Source organism: Phyllobates terribilis, unplaced genomic scaffold, assembly GCF_046119375.1.
Source record: "Phyllobates terribilis strain yellow unplaced genomic scaffold, ASM4611937v1 Scaffold_2__4_contigs__length_985480577, whole genome shotgun sequence".
NCBI classification, from domain to species: Eukaryota; Metazoa; Chordata; class Amphibia; order Anura; family Dendrobatidae; genus Phyllobates; species Phyllobates terribilis.
In genome coordinates this window covers 961,856,976-961,881,495 of record NW_027362762.1, presented here as the reverse complement: position 1 = coordinate 961,881,495, position 24,520 = coordinate 961,856,976, and positions in this window count along the sequence as shown.

Sequence of the window (24,520 nt, the reverse complement as noted above, 5' to 3'; positions counted from 1 at the left end):
AGTTGGACGCAGACTGAAGATAAAGCAGCAACAAGTTCTCAGCAACTCTGCAAACTCGGTCACGCCTTGTGGAGCCTTTCCAGATAACGACCTGATGAAGCTACAGAGAGAAAGCCAAAGGGGGTGTAAAGCTGCCATCAGCAAGTCCCAAAAGGAGCTTCTTTAAGGAATCTTGTGGTTTTTTGCTGCTTTCTCTACCTTTAAAGTGTGAATCATGATCTTGTATCAGTGACCATGTTCATCCATTGGAGATGTGTCAGATTAGAGCATCAGATCAAAGCACAGTCTAAAAGGTCACACACTACTTAAACTGATGATGGAGAAGTTCCTCAGTGAGGGAGGAAGTAGCTAACCTCTTCTCTAGCTTATTCAATGGAAATCAATCGGGCGGTAACTTGAGAAATCTCAGCATACAAAGAAAAGTAAGACCCGAGCTGTATAACACATATAACACATGTGGCAGCATTTCTGTCAACACTCAAGAACAGAAACATTTTTTGGGAAGTATCCTATTGTGTAAAGCTTGGAATTTTTTGTGTGTGTCTGGGGATTACATGTGAGACAAGACGAATATATTAAGTATTAATAGAAATACACATATTGTCCCTGTAACTATATGCCGACTGAAAACCTCAAATCATTATTTTTTTAAATTTCCTTCTTAAGCCCCCGCTGTGAATGGATTAATTAAAACAAAGAGGAGAATATTTCTAATCACTAAGTAGAAATAGATGTAATGCATAAATCAGGGGGAGTCCAAGACACAATGTCCTTTGCTGACGTCAGGCACTGCCTGAGTACGCTCTGTGCCCCTGCTCAGGTACCAACTCCAGAAATACCAAAAAGGTCTATCTGTCATCTATCTCACATCCGTTGGATGCACAGATCCATAATGTCCCAGAGGTTCTCAATTGGACTTATGCCTGGCGAACACGAGGGCCTGTCAATGGCATCGTTATCCAGGAGCTGCCTGCACACTCGGGCACATGAGTCCGGGCATTGTCCTTCACCAGGGGGAGCCCAGCACCAGCATAAACTCTGACATTGGTACCGAGATGAAATCCTCAGAGCCATTGTCCCAGTGTCCCATCAGCGTCACAAGGAGGTTTGTGCAGCCCACGAAGTATGGATGCACCATTCTGGAGGAGCTGGATCACCTGTGCTACTTGAATGGGCTGCAGGTATCGTCTCAGGCTACCATTAATCATGGAGACACGACCAAAACTGTTACACACCAATCCATGGTCTGGGCTCTGCTCCATCTGCCCCGGTCCATTGAACTTTCTTGTGCTCCACGTTGGGCTTTGCAGGTGGATTGGCGGGTATCCATGTGATGAACTGACTGGTCCTATTTAAGGACTTCTAAGACTCACACCTGGATCTTGGTATTGAATCTGAGACTAGATTTGCAGTTTGTGCACACATCCTGGCTGCAGGTCGTCTACTGTAGACCAGCGGCTTCTAGTGCCTACTTGTCTGCGGCTTCTAGTGACTCCGGAGTTCTGTCGGCTACCTGTTCCTGGTTCTTCTGGACCTCTTCGCCGTGTCCACCTGCGATTTTCATGACTTGTTCCTGGCATGTGTTCGGCTTCCTTGGTTGCTGACTTTCCCGTTACTCCAGAGTGTTATCTGCAGCTTGCTTGCCTATGGTTTCCTGACGTCCTCTGCCTGCTTGCGGTTTCCTGCACTCCGCCTGCTTGCCTGCGGTTTCCAGCATTCCATCTGTCTACCTACGGATTCCACTCCCTCTACTCACCAACCTGCTGCACCAACGCCCATGGCCCATGTGCCAACTGGACCTTTGGCTTAGAGGATCCACCTCACCCAGTGAGCCCCTTAAACTCCTCATAACAAAAACTAGCCAAGCCATTCCTGTTTTGAGGGTTGCCTTGATGTTCCTCCCCACTAAAACATTGATTCACAATCTATCATTCCAAAATCTATCTATCTATCTATCTATCTATCTATCTATCTATCTATCTATCTATCTATCTATCTATCTATCTATCTAATCTATTTCCTTATCCATCTATCTATTATCTATCTATCATTCCAAAATCAATCAATCTATCTACCTATTATCTATCAATCTATCCAATATCTATCTATTACAGGTGTGTCTCACAAAATTAGAATATCATCTAAAAGTTAATTTATTTCAGTTCTTCAATACAAAAAGTGAAGCTCCTATATTATATAGAGTCATTACACACAGAGGGATCTATTATATAGAGTCATTACACGCAGAGGGATCTATTATATAGAGTCATTACACACAGAGGGATCTATTATATAGAGTCATTACACACAGAGGGATCTATTATATAGAGTCATTACACGCAGAGGGATCTATTATATAGAGTCATTACACACAGAGGGATCTATTATATAGAGTCATTACACACAGAGGGATCTATTATATAGAGTCATTACACACAGAGTGATCTATTATATAGAGTCATTACACACAGAGTGATCTATTATATAGAGTCATTACACACAGAGGGATCTATTATATAGAGTCATTACACACAGAGTGATCTATTATATAGAGTCATTACACACAGTGATCTATTATATAGAGTCATTACACACAGAGTGATCTATTATATAGAGTCATTACACGCAGAGGGATCTATTATATAGAGTCATTACACGCAGAGGGGTCTATTATATAGAGTCATTACACGCAGAGGGATCTATTATATAGAGTCATTACACACAGAGGGATCTATTATATAGAGTCATTACACACAGAGGGATCTATTATATAGAGTCATTACACACAGAGCGATCTATTATATACAGTCATTACACACAGAGGGATCTATTATATAGAGTCATTACACACAGAGGGATCTATTATATAGAGTCGTTACACACAGAGGGATCTATTATATAGAGTCATTACACACAGAGTGATCTATTATATAGAGTCATTACACACAGAGTGATCTATTATATAGAGTCATTACACGCAGAGGGATCTATTATATAGAGTCATTACACGCAGAGGGGTCTATTATATAGAGTCATTACACGCAGAGGGATCTATTATATAGAGTCATTACACACAGAGGGATCTATTATATAGAGTCATTACACACAGAGGGATCTATTATATAGAGTCATTACACACAGAGTGATCTATTATATACAGTCATTACACACAGAGGGATCTATTATATAGAGTCATTACACACAGAGCGATCTATTATATACAGTCATTACACACAGAGGGATCTATTATATAGAGTCGTTACACACAGAGTGATCTATTATATAGAGTCATTACACACAGAGGGATCTATTATATAGTCATTACACGCAGAGGGGTCTATTATATAGAGTCATTACACGCAGAGGGATCTATTATATAGAGTCATTACACACAGAGGGATCTATTATATAGAGTCATTACACACAGAGGGATCTATTATATAGAGTCATTACACGCAGAGCGATCTATTATATACAGTCATTACACACAGAGGGATCTATTATATAGAGTCATTACACACAGAGCGATCTATTATATACAGTCATTACACACAGAGGGATCTATTATATAGAGTCGTTACACACAGAGTGATCTATTATATAGAGTCATTACACACAGAGGGATCTATTATATAGAGTCATTACACGCAGAGGGGTCTATTATATAGAGTCATTACACGCAGAGGGATCTATTATATAGAGTCATTACACACAGAGGGATCTATTATATAGAGTCATTACACACAGAGGGATCTATTATATAGAGTCATTACACACAGAGGGATCTATTATATAGAGTCATTACACACAGAGCGATCTATTATATACAGTCATTACACACAGAGGGATCTATTATATAGAGTCGTTACACACAGAGTGATCTATTATATAGAGTCATTACACACAGAGCGATCTATTATATACAGTCATTACACACAGAGGGATCTATTATATAGAGTCATTACACACCGAGCGATCTATTATATACAGTCATTACACACAGAGGGATCTATTATATAGAGTCGTTACACACAGAGTGATCTATTATATAGAGTCATTACACACAGAGGGATCTATTATATAGAGTCATTACACACAGAGGGATCTATTATATAGAGTCATTACACACAGAGGGATCTATTTCATGTGATTATTTCTGTTAATGTTGATGATTATGGCTTACAGCCAATGAAAACACAAAAGTCATTATCTCAGTAAATTAGAATACTTTATAACAACAGCTTGAAAAATGTTTTAAAATCTGAAATGTCTGTTCAGTAAATGCCTCAATACTTGGTCGGGGTCCTTGTGCATCAATTACTGCATCAATGCGGCAATGTGGCATGGAGGGATCAGCCTGTGGCATGGAGGGATCAGCCTGTGGCATGGAGGGATCAGCCTGTGACTGCTGAGGGGTTATGGAAGCCCAGGTGGCTTTGATAGCAGCCTTCAGCTCGTCTGCATTGTTGGCTCTGGGGTCTCATCTTCCTTTTGACAATACCCCATAGATTCTCTATAATAGATTCTCTATGGGGTTAAGGTCAGGCGAGTTTGCTGGTCAATCAAGCACAGTGGTACTGTTGTATATAAACCAGGTATTGGTACTTTTGGCCGTGTGGACAGGGGCCAAGTCCTGCTGGAGAATGACATTTCCATCTCCATAAAGCTTGTCGGCAGAGGGAAGCATGAAGTGCTGTAAAATGTCCTGGTAGACGGCGGCGCTGACTTTGGTCTTGATAAAACACAGTGGACCTCCACCAGCAGATGACATGGCCCCCAACCATCACTGATTGTGGAGACTTCACACTAGACCTCCAGCAGCTTGGATTGTGGCCTCTCCACTCTTCCTCCGGACTCTGGGATCTTGTTTTCCAAATGAAATGCAAAATTTACTTTCATCTGAAAACACCACCTTGGATCACTGATCATCAGTCCAGGTCTTCTTCTCCTTGGCCCAGGTAAGACGCTTCTGGCGTTGTCTATTGGTCATGAGTGGCCTGACACCAGGAATGTGACACTTGTAGCCCATGTCCTGGATACGTCTGTGTGTGGTGGCTCTTGAAGCAATGACTCCAGCAGCAGTCCACTCCTTGTGAATCTCCCCCAAATTTTTGAATGTCCTTTTCTTAACAATCCTTTCAAGCCTGCGGTTATCCCGGTTGCTTGTGCACCTTTTTCTACCACACTTTTTCCTTCCACTCAACTTTCCATTAATATGCTCGGATACAGCACTCTGTGACCAGCCAGCTTCTTTAGCAATGACCTTTTGTGGCTTACCCTCCTTGTGGAGTGTGTCAATGACTGCCTTCTGGATGTCTGTCAAGTCAGCAGTCTTCCCCATGATTGTGGAGCCTACTGAAACAGACTAAGGGATCTTTTTAAACGCTTAAGAAGCCTTTGCAGGTGTTTTTTGATAATTATTCTAATTTACTGAGATAATGACTTTTGTGTTTTCATTGGCTGTAAGCCATAATCATCAACATTAACAGAAATAAACACTTGAAATAGATCACTCTGTTTGTAATGACTCTATATAATATAAGAGTTTCACTTTTTGTATTGAAGAACTAAAATAAATTAACTTTTTGATGATATTCTAATTTTGTGAGAAGCACCTGTATCTATCTATCATTCCAAAATCTATCTATCTATCTATCTATCTATCTATCTATCTATCTATCTATCTATCTATCTATCTATCTGTACAATTTCTGTTTTTCTGTCCATCTGTCCATAAAAAACTTCTATTTCTCTTTTCTTACCCAAATTTCTAAGCTTCAAAGATCTCGAACATCCTCAAACAAGCCGCCTGGACATCTTAACACTCAGTGATAGAATATATATTGGATGTATTTAATGATATATATCCGCTATGTTGTATCTATATGCAGATTTCCTCGAATGTTCTCGCTGCTCGTGCCATCTGCTTTCCGCCCTCTGTTTCTTTTACATAGCTCTCTATACATGAACAGCTGCTGAAAAGCTGCAAGTGGCGGAGACATAAGAGCCCCCCGTATCCTCATCCCCTCTCCTAATAATGGAGGTCTTTGCCTCTAATGTTATGGTTACAAGTAAAGCGATCCGTATCCAAGGTGTTCCCTCCATATACGATACTTTCACGTTTAATTGATTTGGATTTAGCGTTGCCCGTGCGATTCCACCATATGTTGAGCCAATAATGTACGGTTGGTTCTTGGATGTGAAGAGATTTGTGGCAGAAGGTAGAACACACAATCTGAGATCCATTGCCAACCAACAAGCAACAATTCTGTAATACACACCAAGAGCTCCCATCCAGATCATTTAATTAGAGGACTTATGTTGTGCCTCTTTTCCAAGGGCATTTAGGGTTTTCGGAATAATGAGACGTCTGATAAGAAGAGGTGAGCAGGCACATCACACACACCTTGATACAAAGTGATATCTACTGTACCTGGATACATTCTATGCAAGTGATAACGTGGCAGTAATGTATCCAGACGTAGCAGTCCCGGCCTCTGTACCATATGCTCATTCATTCCTCCTCTATAGATTGTTGTGGGCAGGTCGGAAATGATCAGAAGATGCCAAAAGAAGAAGCTGAACTAGACAATCGTGCCAAGTTCTGCCAGATGACCCAGCAGAGAAGATCTCCTTTGCAGATCAGTATAAAAATCAGCATGGTGGCTCAGTGGTTAGCACTATATGGAGGCTCAGTGGTTAGCACTGTTGCCTTGCAGCGCTGGGGTCCTGGGTTCAAATCCCACCAAAGACAACATCTGCCAGGAGTTTATATGATCTCTCTGTGGGTTTCCTACGGGTTCTTCGGTTTTCTCCCACACTCCAAAGACTGATAGAAAATGTAGACTGTGAGCCCCAATATTGACAATGATGATGTCTGTACAGCGCTGTGGAATATGATGGCACTATATAAGTGAATAATATAAATAAAGGATAAACATATCATCATGATCTCACTGGGAGATGAATTCTCGAAATGCACCAAATTTTGGATCGTTCTTGCTTCATTTTTTCCATTTTGGTTCAGGTGGGAAAACTAAAACTCCTAGAATATGCTGACGGGGGATGTTGGAAGTTGTATCTCTTCCCTCCTATAGCTCCAGCAGCTCGTCCTCGCTCTATCAGGCACCCACACATGTCAACCTCTGCTCCAGCGATGGCTTTCTGCTTTTTGCATGTTGGGTTGTCATGGTGGGTTATGATGACAGAGAAGGTGCAAACCATGCCTCAGCTGCAGATTAGGGTACATCCATTGCTGACTCTTATCATAGCCTTTGCTCCATTCCTTGATCATGGTTTTGTTTCGTAGTTGGTACCTGTAGTCCATGCTTTGGCACCATCGCCAGTGACTATTACAGGCACCTTTTGGGACAGAATTCCACACCTCCTCACAGGAGAAGAACAAGGTTGAATCTTCAGTCTCTACAGTCCAGCGAGAGCCAAACCGCTGCTCAAAGAATCCACCTTCCCAGTGAGAAACGGGACAAGTTGTGGTTGTTGTAGCAGCTGGAAGGTCACAGACTACAGATTATTGTAATTTAGGGCTCAATCCCAAAAATATTTCAAGTGCAGCTGAACATAAGGAAGGCGCCTTTGGTTGGCCATCTTCTGTCCTCTCTGCAGAGATCGCCCCAAGCTTCCCAGTCTTTATCCCACGTCTATGTCTCAGCAGGTAGATCTCCCATGAAGGTTTTGTCAAAGCTTCTAGTCTCATCCGCATCTACATATTATCTTGGACATCATTCGTCTTAATCAGAAGAAGCCGAGACCAAACAGAATAATGCTACGTTTACACAGACTCACCGGCGGCACAATACAACTGCCTATTGGTAGAGTTTTACTGATCAGTGGTCGCTTGAATGTTGTTTACACAGGCAGACCAATGCAAACCATGCCAACGATGCACGTTGAGCGATCTATAGTACATCTATACTGGATCGCCCAGTGCACATAGGCTGCCATTGCTTTCGGCAGTGCCAGTGTTGTTGACACAGGATGATGCACCCCCGGGAACAACGATCTTTTGTGCTGCAAGATATTTGTGAAATGAGCATTTTTAACATTGCACATTTACCTTGCAGTGTAAACGCCGTCTAGACAACTCCTCCAACATCAAACATTGAGAAAGACCTAGAACTTTTAAGTGTATTTCTACTAACAAAAAAAGAACAGTCACAGTGCTGGACTCCGCAATATAATGATTTTTTTCTGGATCATTCTATTAGCAGATTTTGCTATTAACCCGCGGCATGAACTGTCCGACTTCTGTGCTACAGGCTGCCCTAAATTAGGCAGCGCCCTGCTCCCGCTGCTCTTAGCTGCCATCTTCAGTACAGGAACGAGCACTATAGGATCTTACAGCGCTCGTTCCTTCACTGAAGATGGCAGCTAAGAGCAGCGGAGGAGCAGGACGCTGAATAGTTTAGGCCAGCCTGTAGTGCAAAACTTGGGCGGTCCGTGCTATAAAATGATTATACTGCAAAGTCCAGTACTATAAGTGTTTTTCTTTTGAAAGTGGGGGTTCCCTTTAAGATTGAGAACCCCTAAAAAGTCATGTGTGATTGATACTACCAGCATTCATATATGTGGTAGTGCTGCCCCCCTTGGACAACTGGACCTAGCTGCAGTCCTTGGACCGGGTGGTGGTGGGGGGTGTCGGTGTATAACAGTATCCTCCTTGCACAGTGTCAGTATTAATAAGTTACAAAGTGTTGAAACTTTCTGATTCATTTTCTGGGAGATCTGAGATGCTGTTTAAGCCTTGGCAACAGGTACAAGAATATGCCCGCCTCCAGCAAAGTGCCTCCATTACCAGTACAAGCAGAGTGTGCCCCAATATTAGTGCCCCCATAAACAATAATGCCAGAAAAAGTGAGCAAAGGAGTAAACATGATAAAATAATAATAGAAGCATTACTTACCTGTGGAGTGGATAAAGCATTACTTGCCTCGCCCTTCCAGAGCTGCAGCTACTCTGCTCCCATCTGGTCTCTGTGAGCTTGATTACAGCTATCATAAGCCATACTTTTCTAAGGCCAGAGATTGGCTGCAGTGGACACATGTCATATATCAATCGTTATTGCATTTTGGCTCTAATCCCTTTTTCTTGACCTTTTTTTTTTACTTCTTGGAAAACCTCTCTAAGTTTCACCTGCCTGCACCCACCACTAGGGGGAGCTCAGTGCATCCATATTTATACCGATCCTATTAAAGTCAGAAGAATCAGTATCAACACATATGCAGCATGCTCCCCTTAGTGGTTTCCTCGGCAGGAAACTTTCCTCCCTTGTCGGGAAACTCCTGAACAATCTATCAAGTAAGCGGTAAATTCAGCTGTGAGAAGTCTCGGCATCATTTGCATGCACATACATATATATAGGCCTATACTATGTATATTAAAGGGGAAGTCCATTGCACAAGAGCCTGTCTATTGTCCAAAATATAAGGCCAAGTCCAGTGCACCCATTATAACTGAGGAACTGCAAGATTTCGGATTGTCAAAAGCAGATGACTGATTTACAAGGATCCAGACTGCTGCTCTATAATATAGTCTGACACCGGGGCCCTGGGCCTTTATTATTATACATTTATGTAAAATAATGGATCAATGATAATAGTTGGCAGGAAAGTGGTCGTAATAAAAAAGACTTGGTGGAGATGGGTATATACATTTAATTACGGTCCGGGGTCGCTTTAATAAAGCACCGTGCGCTTTATTTATTCATGGCGCCTCTGTTTTGCATATAGATATAGAGGTGAATTCAGAGCGGAGTGTCGCAGGTTGCACCTACCTGGTGGCTCCTGTCTGCGGCCTTTATGTCTCCTACTTGATGCATATTCCGCATTATCTGTAAGGAATAAGAATGAACTGATTTGCAAACATTGCTAATTATGTTTTTCTACTCGATTGTAGTTGAAAACAAAGTAATGCATTCGATTTACATAAAAATTGCTAAATAATTACAATGTTACAATGTGATATAATAATGCTGGAAATGTGCCCATTCATAGCTCAGGGGTGGTGACGTGTTCACCTGTAATTCAGGTATATGGTTGTGGCGTAGATTTCATGGACGATGGGCAGGACAAAAGATGCACCAAATGTCTACCGGGTTGTCTACCACCGGTGTAATCTTGGAATATAATGCACACACAGGTCTTATCATGTATCTCTGTATGCAGGGAGCTCCCCCTAGTGGTGGCTGCAGACAGAATCTTATCATGTATCTCTGTATACAGGGAGCTCCCCCTAGTGGTGGCTGCAGACAGAATCTTATCATGTATCTCTGTATGCAGGGAGCTCCCCCTAGTGGTGGTTGCAGACAGAATCTTATCATGTATCTCTGTATACAGGGAGTTCCCTCTAGTGGTGGCTGCAGACAGAATCTTATAATGTATCTCTGTATACAGGGAGCTCCCCCTAGTGATGACTGCAGACAGGATCTTATCATGTATCTCTGTACACAGGGAGCTCCCCCTAGTGGTGGCGGCAGACAGGATCTTATCATGTATCTCTGTATGCAGGGAGCTCCCCCTAGTGGTGGTTGCAGACAGAATCTTATCATGTATCTCTGTATACAGGGAGTTCCCTCTAGTGGTGGCTGCAGACAGAATCTTATAATGTATCTCTGTATACAGGGAGCTCCCCCTAGTGATGACTGCAGACAGGATCTTATCGTGTATCTCTGTATACAGGGAGCTCCCCCTAGTGGTGGCTCTAGACAGAATGTCATCATGTATCTCTGTATACAGGGAGCTCCCCCTAGTGGTGGCTGCAGACAGGATCTTATCATGTATCTCTGTATACAGGGTGCTCCCCCTAGTGGTGGCTGCAGACAGAATCTTATCATCTATCTCTGTATACAGAGAGCTCCCCCTAGTGGTGGCTGCAGACAGGATCTTATCATCTATCTCTGTATACAGGGAGCTCCCCCTTAGTTGTGATTGCAGACAGAATCTTAATATGTAGCTCTGTCTATGTAACAAAAACTATACATGTTGTGGTATGATTACATAAATATGAGAAAAATAATAGATAGATATTAGATATGATGCCAGGGGGGAAATATTCAGAAAGGATTATACAGCCGTTCTGACATTTATTTTCAAAGTAAGTCCACCAGTCATATCAAGTCTAAGAGGTCTTTTTTAATAATGTATGCCATTTGTATTGCGGAATCTGGTGACAACTCAAGTTTGATTTCAAACTGGTAGATAAGACACTTATATGGACACTTATATACTACGTATCTATTCTTTCTGTGAATCTCTGGAGAAAAAGGAGGGGGGTCTCAGGGACTTAACAACACTTTTTTCACGGTGCTGCTTTCTTTGGACTTACAGTCATGAAAAAAATGATGTTCATTATCTTTGAAGATAGGTAAATACAAGATAAGACAAACAACAATACATTAAATATGACACTTTGATATTATTATTATTATTTTTTTTTACCAAAAACTAGACCAAATCATAAATGTAGTGTGTGAAAAATTACCGTAAGTGCACCCATACTGCATCCATAGGAAGTAAGATGATAAGTACAACCTGGTAATGCTGATCTAATGCCCTTGTTTACCAGCAAATGCGATCACCACAATAAGAGCAGAAGTTTTGTCTGTCTGCTGGTCCGGAGCATTTATGTGTGTGTTACCACAATGCCAAGGTGCAAAGAAATCAGCAATGATCTTAGTAAAGCAATTTTTGCTGCCCTACAATCTGGGAAGAGTTTTGAGATCATTTTTATGACTGTAGATACTTGAGAAAGGCTCAGTGTTAGAGCCGACACATTGCATTCCTTGGTGAAGGAATAAATATTTTTCTTGAGTTTTATTGAAGGACGTGCTGCCTCCATTTTTGCTACGTAGATAGGTAGGTAGCTACACCTCCCATTCTACATCCATAGACATTAATATGGAGTTGACCCTCTGCAAGTATAACAGCTCCTGCTCTTCTGGAAAGGATTTCTTCCAAGAATTTGGAGAAGGGGCGTACATAGAAATCATGGGGTCCCATAGCAGAAGTTCTAAATGACTCCCCCACCCAACAAAATTTTTTTTAGATTCGACGGGGTCACAAAGGATCACATCCCACAACTTTTCAGCCTTCACAAAGTAATTTTCCTCCCACTGAAGCTCCTAGATTAGCCTTTCATTGCACCCATAAAGTATGACGCCAACAAAAGTGCCACACAAACACTGTATGATACCCCACAGTGAATTCCTCCACAGTACCATCCACAGCATGATGACCCTACTGTACCCCACCTCAACTCCCCCGGCAAAGTATGGTGACCCCCACAAAGCCCTCCATAATGGGCCTACATACAATAATTATAATGGGCCTACATACAGTTTAATGGCCTCCACTAGCTCTACAAACAGTATAATGGCCCCCACTAGCTCTACAAACAGTGTAATGGACCCCACACAGCCCTCCACACAGTATGATGGACCCCACAAAAACCTCCACACTGTATAATTGCTTGCATATAGTATCATGGCCCCCACATAGCCCTCCATAAAGCATAAAGGCTCCCACATAGCTCTCCATATAATATAATGGGCCCCATAATCCTCCATATAGTACAGTTGGGAAAATAAGTATTTGATATACTGACGATTTTAAAAGATCTCCCACCTAGAAAGAATGGAGAGGTCTGTAATTTTTATCGCAGGTACACTTCACCTGTGAGAGACAGAATCTAAAAATAAAATCCAGAAAATCACATTGTAGGATTTTTATATGAATAAATAGCATTTTATTGCATGAAATAAGTATTTGATCACTGACCAACCAGCAAGAAATCTGGCCCTCACAGACCTGTTAGTTTCTCTTTAAGAAGTCTTCCTACTCTGCACTCATTACCTGTATTAATTGCACCTGTTTGAACTCGTTACCTGTATAAAAGACACCTGTCCACACACTCAATCAATCACACTCCAACCTCTCCACCATGGCCAAGACCAAAGAGCTGTCTAAGGACATCAGGGGCAAAATTGTAGACCTGCACAAGGCTGGGATGGGTTACAGGACAATAGGCAAGCAGCTTGGTGAGAAGGCAACAACTGTTGGCACAATTATTAGAAAATGGAAGATAACTGTCAATCTTCCTCGGTCTGGGGCTCCATGCAAAATCTCGCCTCGTGGGGTAAGGATGATTCTGAGAAAGGTCAGGAATCAGCCCAGAACTACATGGGAGGACCTGGTCAATGACCTGAAGAGAGATGGGAACACAGTCTCAAACATTACCATTAGTAACACACTACACTGTCGTGGATTAAAATCCTGCAGGGCACGCAAGGTCCTCCTGCTCACACCAGCACATGTCCAGGCCCATTTGAAGTTCACCAATGACCATCTGGATAATCCAGAGGAGACATGGAGGAAGGTCATGTGGTCAGATGAGACCAAAATAGAACTTTTTGGTATCTAGTCCACTTGCCGTGTTTGGAGGAAGACGAATGAGTACAACCCCAAGAACACCATCCCAACCGTGAATCATGGTGGGGAAAGTATCATACTTTGACAGAGCTTTTCTGCGAAGGGGACAGGGCGACTGCACCGTATTGAAGGGAGAATGGATGGGGTCATGTATTGCGAGATTGTGGTCAACAATCTCCTTCCCTCAGTAAGATCATTGAAGATAAGTCACACTTGAGTCTTCCAACAAGACAATGACCCGAAACACAGAACCAGGGCAACAAAGTAGTGGTTCCATAAGAAGCATTTCAAGGTCCTGGAGTGGCCTAGCCAGTCTGCAGACCTGAACCCAATAGAAAATCTTTGGAGGGAGGTGAAACTTAATGTTGCCCAGCGACAGCCCTGAAACCTGAAAGATCTGGAGAAGATCTGTATGGAGGAGTGGGCCAAAATCCCTGCCGCAGTGTGTGCAAACCTGGTCAAGAACTACAGGAAACGTCTGACCTCTGTAATTGCAAACAAAGGTTTCTGGACCAAATATTACGTTTAGTTTTTCTATTGTATCAAATACTTATTTCATGCAATAAAATGCAAATTAATTATTAATTATATAAAAATCATGCAATGTGATTTTCTGATTTTTTTTTAAGATTCTGTTTCTCACAGTTGAAGTGTATCTACAATAAAAATTACAGACCTCTGCATTCTTTGTAGATGGGAAAATTTGCAAAATCGGCAGTGTATCAAATACTAATACACTTACAGACTCCCTTCACTCATCTCTGTCCCCAATCTCCTCTTTTTCCTGTCCTGATCTCGCTGTAAACCACTACAATGACACTCTCAGAAGCACGCTGGACCAAGTAGCGCCCCTCACCCTCAGAACCTCCAAACACAGAGTAAAACAGCCCTGGCTCATACCGCAAACCCGATTTCTCCAGTGTTGCTCTAGAAGTGCCGAATGCCTATGGAGGAAAACTCGGACACCAGAAAACTTTATCCACTACAAATTTATGTTAAAAGCATATAACTCTGCCCTTCACCTCGCCAAACAGACCTACTCCACCACCCTGATATCCTCACTATCCAATAACCCCAAAAAACTCTTCGATACCTTTCACTCCCTCCTCAGTCCTAAAGCGCAGGCCCCCATCGCAGACATTTGTGCCGAGGACTTGGCCTCCTACTTCACAGAGAAAATAGACACCATCCGTCATGAAATCAGCTCCCAGCCACCAAGTGCCGTGACTCCCATCCCCCTCCACATCCCCTCTGGATCACTCTCCACATTTGACCCAGTCACGGAAGATGAAGTCTCCAGGCTCCTCTCTTCTTCTCATCCCACTACATGCACCACTGACCCCATCCCCTCACATCTACTCCAGTCTCTTTCTTCAGTCGTCACTACTCAACTAACTAAAATCTTCAACCTCTCCCTCTCTTCTGGTATTTTCCCCTCCTCCTTCAAACACTCCATCATTACTCCATTATTAAAAAAGCCCTCTCTTGACCCTTCCTGCACAAACAACTACAGACCAGTCTCCAATCTTCCCTTCATCTCTAAACTCTTGGAGCGCCTGGTCTACTCCCGCCTTACCAGTTACCTCTCCACTCACTCTCTTCTAGACCCATCACAGTCCGGCTTCCGCCCCCTACATTCTACAGAAACTGCACTCATCAAAGTAACCAATGACCTTCTGACAGCAAAACATAATGGTGACCACTCTCTGCTCATTCTTCTTGACCTCTCTGCAGCCTTCGACACCATTGACCGCCACCTCCTACTCTCTATGCTCCACTCAATCGGCATTAAGGACACTGCTCTCTCCTGGTTCTCCTCCTACCTATCTGACCGCTCTTTCAGTGTATCGTTCGCTGGCTCCACTTCTTCCCCTCTTCCTCTCACTATTGGGGTTTCTGAGGGTTCAGTCCTTGGCCCTCTTCTCTTCCCTCTCTTCACAGCCCAATTGGACAGACCATCAGCAAATTTGGCTTTCAGTACCATTTTTATGCTGATGACACACAACTATACACCTCATCCCCTGACCTTACCCCCGCTGTGCTACAGAACACCAGTGACTGTCTGGCCGCAGATTCTAACATCATGTCCGCTCTCTACCTGAAACTCAACCTTTCCAAAACTGAACTTCTTCTACTCCCGCTGTCTACTCACCTCCCTAAATCTGACATCTCTCTCTCCGTGTGTGGCACCCCAATAATGCCGAGCCAGCAGGCGCCTTGTCTGGATGTTGTGTTTGACACAATCTCTCCTTCACCTTCCATATACAATCTCTTGCCTGCTCTTGTCGCTTACACCTGAAGAACATCTCTAGAATCCGCCCCTTTCTCACCTTGGAAACAACAAAAACCCTCACTGTTGCCCTGATCCACTCCCGCCTCGACTACTGTAACTCTCTATTCAATGGCCTCCCCCTCACTCAACTTTCCCCCCTCCAGTCCATCCTTAATGCTGCTGCCAGGGTCATCTATTTGGCTAACCGTTACTCAGACTCCTCCGCTCTGTGCCAGTCTTTGCACTGGCTGCCCATGAATTATAGGATCCAATTTAAATTGCTTGTTCTCACCCACAAAGCTCTCCACAGTGTGGCACCCTCCTACATCTCTTCCCTCATTTCTGTTTATCGGCCTACCTGTTCTCTACGCTCCGCAAGCGACTTTCAACTAACATCCGCACTAATCCGTACCTCCCATTCTCGGCTTCAAGACTTCTCCCGAGCTGCACCTATTCTTTGGAATGCTCTACCCCAAGAAATTAGGACGAACCACAACTTACAGTTTTATGCGCTCCCTAAAACCACACCTGTTTAGGGTGGCCTATCACGTTCCCTAATTGAAGTCCTTTTATATTCTTATAGCCCATCCCTTATTTCTCCACACATAACTCTCCACCGAACCCAAAAGCACTACAGATACTGGCTGGTGATAAGCTCATGCAGCCTTTATCTATCCCTCATCCCCTCAAGATGGCCGGACCATCATTGTAAATAAGCCATTGTACTTTGTGTCACCCCCACCTCATTGTAGATTGTAAGCTCTTACGAGCAGGGTTGTCATTTTTGCTGTAATTATTGTATTATCTTTAGCTATGTTACTTATGACTGTTGTATATGAACCTGTGAATTGTTAAGCGCTGCGGAATATGTTGGCGCTATATAAATAAAGACTATTATTATTATTTATTATTGTCCCCACTGTATATTGCACCCTCATTGTCCTCCATATAGTATAATGCACTCACCATAGTCATCTGTATAGTATAATACATTCTCCATAGTCCTCCATAAAGTATCATGGAGCCCCATAGTCCTCCATACCGTATAATACACTCTCCATAGTCTTCCATACAGTATAATGCACTCCCCATAGTCCTCCATATAGTATAATGCACAACATAGGCCTCTACACAGTATAATACACTCTCCGTAGTCCTCCATTCAATATAATGTACTCTCCATAGTCCTCCATACAATATAATGCACTCCGCATAGTCCTCCATATAGTATAATACACTCCCCATAGTCCTCCATATAGTATAATACACTCCCCATAGTCCTTCATATAGCATAATGCACTCCCCATAGTCCTCCATGTAGTATAAAGCACTCCCCATAGTCCTCCATATAGTATAATGCACTCCCCATAGTCCTCCATATAGTATAATACACTCCTCATAGTCCTCCATACAGTATAATGCACCCCTCATAGTCCTCCATATAGTATAATACACTCCCCATAGTCCTCCATATAGCATAATGCACTCCCCATAGTCCTCCATATAGTATAAAGCACTCCCCATAGTCCTCCATATAGTATAATGCACTCCCCATAGTCCTCCATATAGTATAATGCACTCCCCATAGTCCTCCATGTAATATAAAGCACTCCCCATAGTCCTCCATATAGTATAATGCACTCCCCATAGTCCTCCATATAGTATAATACACTCCTCATAGTCCTCCATACAGTATAATGGACCCCTCATAGTCCTCCATATAGCATAATGCACTCCTCATAGTCCTCCATATAGTATAATACACTCCCCATAGTCCTCCATATAGTATAATGCACTTCCCATAGTCCTCCATATAGTGTAATACACTCTCCATAGTCCTCCATATAGTATAACACACTCCCCATAGTCCTCCATATAGTATAATGCACTCCCCATAGTCCTCCATATAGTATAATACACTTCCCATATTCCTCCATATACTATAATGCACCCCATAGTCCTCCATATAATATAATGCACTCCCCATAGTCCTCCATATAGTATAATGCACAACATAGTCCTCCATATAGTATAATGCACTCCCCATAGTCCTCCATATAGTATAATTCACAGCCCATAGTCCTCCATATAGTATAATGCATCCTCCATAGTCCTCCATATAGTATAATGCATCCCCCATAATCCTCCATATAGTATAACACACTTCCCATATTCCTCCATATACTATAATGCACCCCATAGTCCTCCATATAGTATAATGCACTCCCCATAGTCCTCCATATAGTATAATGCACTCCCCATAGTCCTCCATATAGTATAATGCACCCATAGTCCTCCATATAGTATACTGCACTCCCCATAGTCCTCCATATAGTATAATGCACCCCATAGTCCTCCATATAGTATAATGCACTCCCCATAGTCCTCCATATTGTATAATGCACTCCCCATAGTCCTCCATATAGTATAATGCACTCCCCATAGTCCTCCATATTGTATAATGCACCCCATAGTCCTCCATATAGTATAATGCACTCCCCATAGTCCTCCATATAGTATAATGCACAACATAGGCCTCTATACAGTATTACGACATTGTCCCCCACAATGTACTCAGATTTAAAAAAAAAAAGTGCCACACAAACACAGTATGATACCCACTGAGTGAATTCCTCCACAGTACCCTCCACACACACTCTATGATGACCCTTCTGTACCCCACCTCAACTCCCCCAGCAAAGTATTATGACCCAAATTGTGACCCCCACACTGCCCTCCATGCAGTATAATGGCCTCTACATAGCCCTGCAAGTATTCAGGATGCCGATACAGTTGAACTTGCAATGAGGGGCGGGTGGGGGTCAGCGGTTCATGGCCTGCAGCCATTGGCGGCACAGCACTGCTTTGGAGGCATCTGTGGTAATTTTTTTCCCTTCATCGAGAAGAGCATTTGTGGGGTCAGAAACTGATGCTGTGGAGAGGTCGGGCTCACAGTCTCTATTCTAGTTCATCCTCAAAAGTGGATGGGGCTGAGGTCCGGGCTCTCTGCTGACGGTAATGTTCCCCCCTCCTTGTCTGTATGGAGCTTGTGTATTGGGCACAGTCATGGGGGACAGATAAGAGTCTTCCCTAAACTGTTCCAACAAAGCTGAAGCTACAATTGTCCACAATGTGTTGTGGTGAAGATGAAGATTTCCCATCACTGGAGCTGAGGGTCCGCGACCGCCCCCTGATAACAGCCCATAGCATTATCCCCCTCCACCATCTGTACAGGGGGCACAATGCAGTCAGGGAGTAACGTCCTCCTGCAATCACCAAACCCAGACTCCTCCATCAGAGAAGTGCGATCCGTCACTGCACAGGACACGTCTCCTCCAGAGTCCATGGTGGCAGCTTTACACCACTCCATCCGACACTCGGCATTGTGCTTGGTGATCTACGGCAGGATGCAGCTGCTCGGCCATGAGGCTCCCGGTGGGGGGCGCAGAGTTTATACCAGAGGAGGTCTGGACTCTGCAGTTATGGGGTCAGCAGTGAGGTGGTGACTTTTATGCACCAGCCATTAGTAAAAGCAGATGGCACGGTTACGGGCTGGATGTTATACACCTGGGAGCAATGGGATCGTATGTTATACACATGTGGAATGATAAACCTAAATTCAGTGATTGATGCATGTGTCCGATACTTTTCTCCATACATTGTATCGAGATCCCTCTGGGTAAGAATTTAGACTATATGACATTGCAGTAACTTTGTAAAGCCTGACACCTAGTGGTCACAATTGTCCTGACACTGTGAAATTGTTTTCAACATCCCACCAAGGTTTTGCTCTAATTTGTAACCTGGAATAAGAAAAAAAAAGAGAAGAAATATCAAAATGACTCCATGCTTGAATTTCACAAAGATTCTGGAAATGGGGAGAGTTTTTAAATGACATGTGTGGAGGGTACGTGGATTTACAAAGACTGAGATTATGTTCTGTATTTGTTTTACTTTTGAGAATTTTTTACTGATACAAATTATAAATACTTCCCATACATGTATATGACAAAAATGGTCTTGTACTAAATATATATATACAGTATGTATATATATATATATATATATATATATATATATATATATATATATAATATATATGAGATAGATGTCAGGTGGAAAGCTTTCAGAAAATATTTTACTGCTATTCTGATGTAAATTTTCAGAGTAAGTACATTAGTCACATCAGATCTTTTAGATCTATTTTGAATGCATGCATTTTTATTGTGATATACAGTGACTGATCCTTTGTGGTTATTGTATTATAAAAAGTTCTGCAACTTTCTGTTACTCACTATTTTTAAGATTTTCTTGCTGTCAGTGAATAGAAACATTTTTGTCTTCAGGAGGGCATGCTGGGAGCTGTAGTTTTGCAATAGCTGGATAGTTACTGAGTAGCTTTACTGTTTTTGAGGCTGCAATGGCTTTCCCATCTTGGTCACTCTGTCGGCTCATTGACATCTTTGAAACCAGTATAAATGTTGTGTGACGATGGGGAGGGGGCACTGGTATTGATTCAAAATCAGGGAATTACATTTGCAGCTTCTAGGGCCTTTTTTATAATTTTTTTTTAAAAATTGTACTTTCAGCAGACTTTTCAGAAACCAATAGTACAGGCGAATATAAGATACTTTGTAATATACCATATCAGAGAAACTTGCTTCTTTCTTCACTTATGAGCCACTTCTTATCCCCCGCACCTCCTGAAATCACCATCCACTCTGAAAAAAAAACAGCTCAACTCTGTCTCACGCAACAGATGACGGATTGTCAGCTCACTGTGCTGTGATTTTATACCTCCTATAATACTCTCTGGAGAAGGGAGGAAAGAGGAACAGTGAGGAGCAAAGTGAGAATACAAGAAGAAGGAGATACAGAAAGATCTTTCTGAGCTCTCTAACGAGTCTTTTATTTCTCCCCAGAGCTGGATTCACAATTAAACTGCTCAATACGGCTGTATAATGTCCTCCATGCAGCTGCTGCTGTTCTGAACATTTGTTACATAGAGACAGCCAATGGTGTAACTAGAGTCCTCGGTGCAAAATGTGGACCTCCATTATGTAGTAATGTCCCCCATCTTGGGCTCCTTCCTGGTATATGTATGCCCAATCCTGGGCCCATCCTAGTATATATGTCACCCATCCTGGTATACAGTGGGTACGGAAAGTATTCAGACCCCTTTAAATTTTTCACTCTTTGTTTCATTGCAGCAATTTGGTAAATTCTAAAAAGTTCATTTTTTTTTCTCATTAAAGTACACTCTGCACCCCATCTTGACTGAAAAAAAAAACAGAAATGTAGAAATTTTTGCAAATTTATTAAAAAAGAAAAACTGAAATATCACATGGTCATAAATATTCACTCCCTTTGCTCAGACACTCATATTTAAGTCACATGCTGTCCATTTCCTTGTGATCCTCCTTGAAATGGTTCTACTCCAGCTGTGTTTAATTAAACTGATAGGACTTGATTTGGAAAGGCACACACCTGTCTATATAAGACCTCACAGCTCACAGTGCATGTCAGACCAAATGAGAATCATGAGCTCAAAGGAACTGCCCAAGGAGCTCAGAGACAGAATTGTGGCAAGGCACAGATCTGGCCAAGGTTACAAAAGAATTTCTGCATTACTCAAGGTTCCTAAGAGCACAGTGGCCTCCATAATCCTTAAATGGAAGACGTTTGGGACCACCAGAAGTCTTCCTACACCTGGCTGTCCAGCCAAACTGAGCAATCATGGGAGAAGAGCTTTGGTGAGAGAGGTAAAGAAGAACCCCAAGATCACTGTGGCTGAGCTCCAGAGATGCAGTAGGGAGATGGGAGAAAGTTCCACAAAGTCAACTTTCACTGCAGCCCTCCACAAGTCGGGCCTTTATGGCAGAGTGGCCCGATGGAAGCCTCCCCTCAGTGCAAGACATATGAAAGCCCGAATAGACTTTGCTCAAAAACACATGAAGGACTCACAAACTATGAGAAATAAGATTTTCTGGTCTGATGAGAAGAAGATAGAACTTTTTGATGATAATTCTAAGCAGTATGTGTGGAGAAAACCAAGCACTGCTCATCACCTGCCCAATACAATCCCAACAGTGAAACGTGGTGGAAGCATCATGCTATGGGGTGTTTTTCAGCTGCAGGGACAGGATGACTGGTTGCAATTGAAGGAAACATGAATGCGGCCAAGTACAGAGATATCCTGGATGAAAATCTCTTCAAGATTGCTCTGGACCTCAGACTTGGTCGAAGGTTCATCTACCAATAAGACAATGACCCTAAGCACACAGCTAAAATAACAAAGGCGTGGCTTCAGAACAACTCTGTGACCATTCTTGACTGGCCCAGCCAGAGCCCTGACCTAAACCCAATTGAGCATCTCTGGAGAGACCTGAAAATGGCTGTCCACCAACGTTCACCATCCAACCTGACGGAACTGGAGAGGATCTGCAAGGAAGAATGGCAGAGGATCCCCAAATCCAGGTGTGAAAAACTTGTTGCATCATTCCCAAGAAGACTCATGGCTGTACTAGCTTAAAAGGGGGCTTCTACTCAATACTGAGCAAAGGGGCTGAATACTTATGACCATGTGATATTTCAGTTTTTCTTTTTTAATAAATTTGCAAAAATTTCTAAATTTCTGTTTTTTTCTGTCCAGATGGGGTGCAGAGTGTACTGTAATGAGAAAAACAATGAACTTTTTAGAATTTACCAAATGGCTGCAATGAAACAAAGGGCGAAAAATGTAAAGGGGTCTGAATACTTTCCGTACCCACTGTATATGTCCCTTATTTTGGGCCCCATCCTGGTATAAATATCCCCCATCCTGGTATATACAGTGAAGGAAATAATTATTTGCTGTTTTTGTAAGTTTGCCCACTGACAAAGACATGAACAGCCTATAATTTTAACCCCTTTACAACCCAAGGTGGTTTGCACGTTAATGACCAGGCCAATTTTTTACAATTGTGACCACTGTCACTTTATGAGGAAATTACTCTGGAATGCTTCAACGGATCCCCCTGATTTTGAGATTGTTTTTTCGTGACATATTGTACTTCATGATTGTGGTAAAATTTCTTCGATATCACTTGCGTTTATTTGTGAAAATAACGGAAATTTGGCGAAAATTTTGACATTTTTGCAATTTTAAAAATTTGAATTTTTATGCCCTTAAATCAGAGAGATATGTCACACAAAAGAGTTAATAAATAACATTTCCCACATGTCTACTTTGCATCAGCACAGTTTTGGAACCAACATTTTTTTTTATCAGGGAGCTATAAGGGTTAAAAGTTGACCAGCGATTTCTCATTTTTCCAACAAAATTTACGAAACCATTTTTCTAGGGACCACATCACATTTGAAGTCACTTGGAGAGGTCTTTATGACAGAAAATACCCAAAAGTGACACCATTCTAAAAACTGCACCCTTCAAGGTGCTCAAAACCACATTCAAGATCTTTTTTAACCCTTCAGGTGTTTCACAGGAATTTTTGGAATGTGGATGGAAAAAATGAACATTTAACTTTTTTCACAAAAATGTTACTTTAGACCCAATTTTTTTTATTTTCGCAGGGGTAACAGGAAAAAATGGACCCCAAAATTTGTTGTGCAATTTCCCCTGGGCACGTAGATACCCCATATGTGGGGAAAAAACACTGTTTGGGCGCATGGCAGCGTTCGGAAGGGAAGGAGCGCCATTTGACTTTTTGATTGCAAAATTTGCTTGAATAATTAGTGGACGCCATGTTGCGTTTGAAGAGCCCCTGATGTGCCTAAACAGTGGAAACTCCCCACAAGTGACACCATTTTGGAAACTAGACCCCTCAGGCAATTTATCTAGATGTGTGGTGAGCACCTTGATCCCCCAGGTGCTTCACAGAAGTTTATAACATTGAGCCGTAAAAATAAAATTTTCAAATTTTTCCCGCAAAAATGTTTTTAAGCCCCCAATTTTGCATTTTCATAAGGGTAACAGGAGAAATTGCACCATGCAGTTTGTTGTGCAATTGCTCCTGAGTAAGCAGATACCCCATATGTGGGGGAAAACCACTGTTTAGGCGCATGGCAGGGTTCGGAAGGGAAGGAGCGCCATTTGACTTTTTGATTGTAAAATTTGGTTGAATAATTAGCGGACGCCATGTTGCGTTTGGGGAGCCCCTGATGTGCCTAAACAGTGGAAACCACCCACAAGTGACACCATTTTGAAAACTAAACCCCTCAGGGAACTTATCTAGCTGTGTGGTGAGCACCTTGAACCCCCAGGTGCTTCACAAAAGTTTATAACATTGAGCCGTAAAAATAAAATTTTCACATTTTTCCCATAAAAATGTTTTTCAGCCCCCAATTTTGCATTTTCATAAGGGTAACAGGAGAAATTGCACCATGCAATTTGTTGTGCAATTTCTCCTGAGTTAGCATATACCCCATATGTGGGGGAAAACCACTGCTTGGGCATACGGCAGGGTTCGGAAGGGAAGGAGCACCATTTGACTTTTTGAATGAAAAATTTGCTTGAATAATTAGAGGATGTGCCCCTGATGTGCCTAAACAGTGGAAACCCCCCACAAGTGACACCATTTTGGAAACTGGACCCCTCAGGGAACTTATCTAGATGTGTGGTGAGCACCCTGAACCCCCAAGTTCTTTACAGAAGTTTATAACATGGAGCCGTGAAAATAAAAAAATCAAACTTTTTCCACAAAAATGATGTTTTAGCCCCAATTTTTTTATTTTCACAAGGGTAAGAGGAGAAAATGGACCCCAAAAACTTTTGTGCAATTTCTCCTGAGTGTGCCAATACCCCATA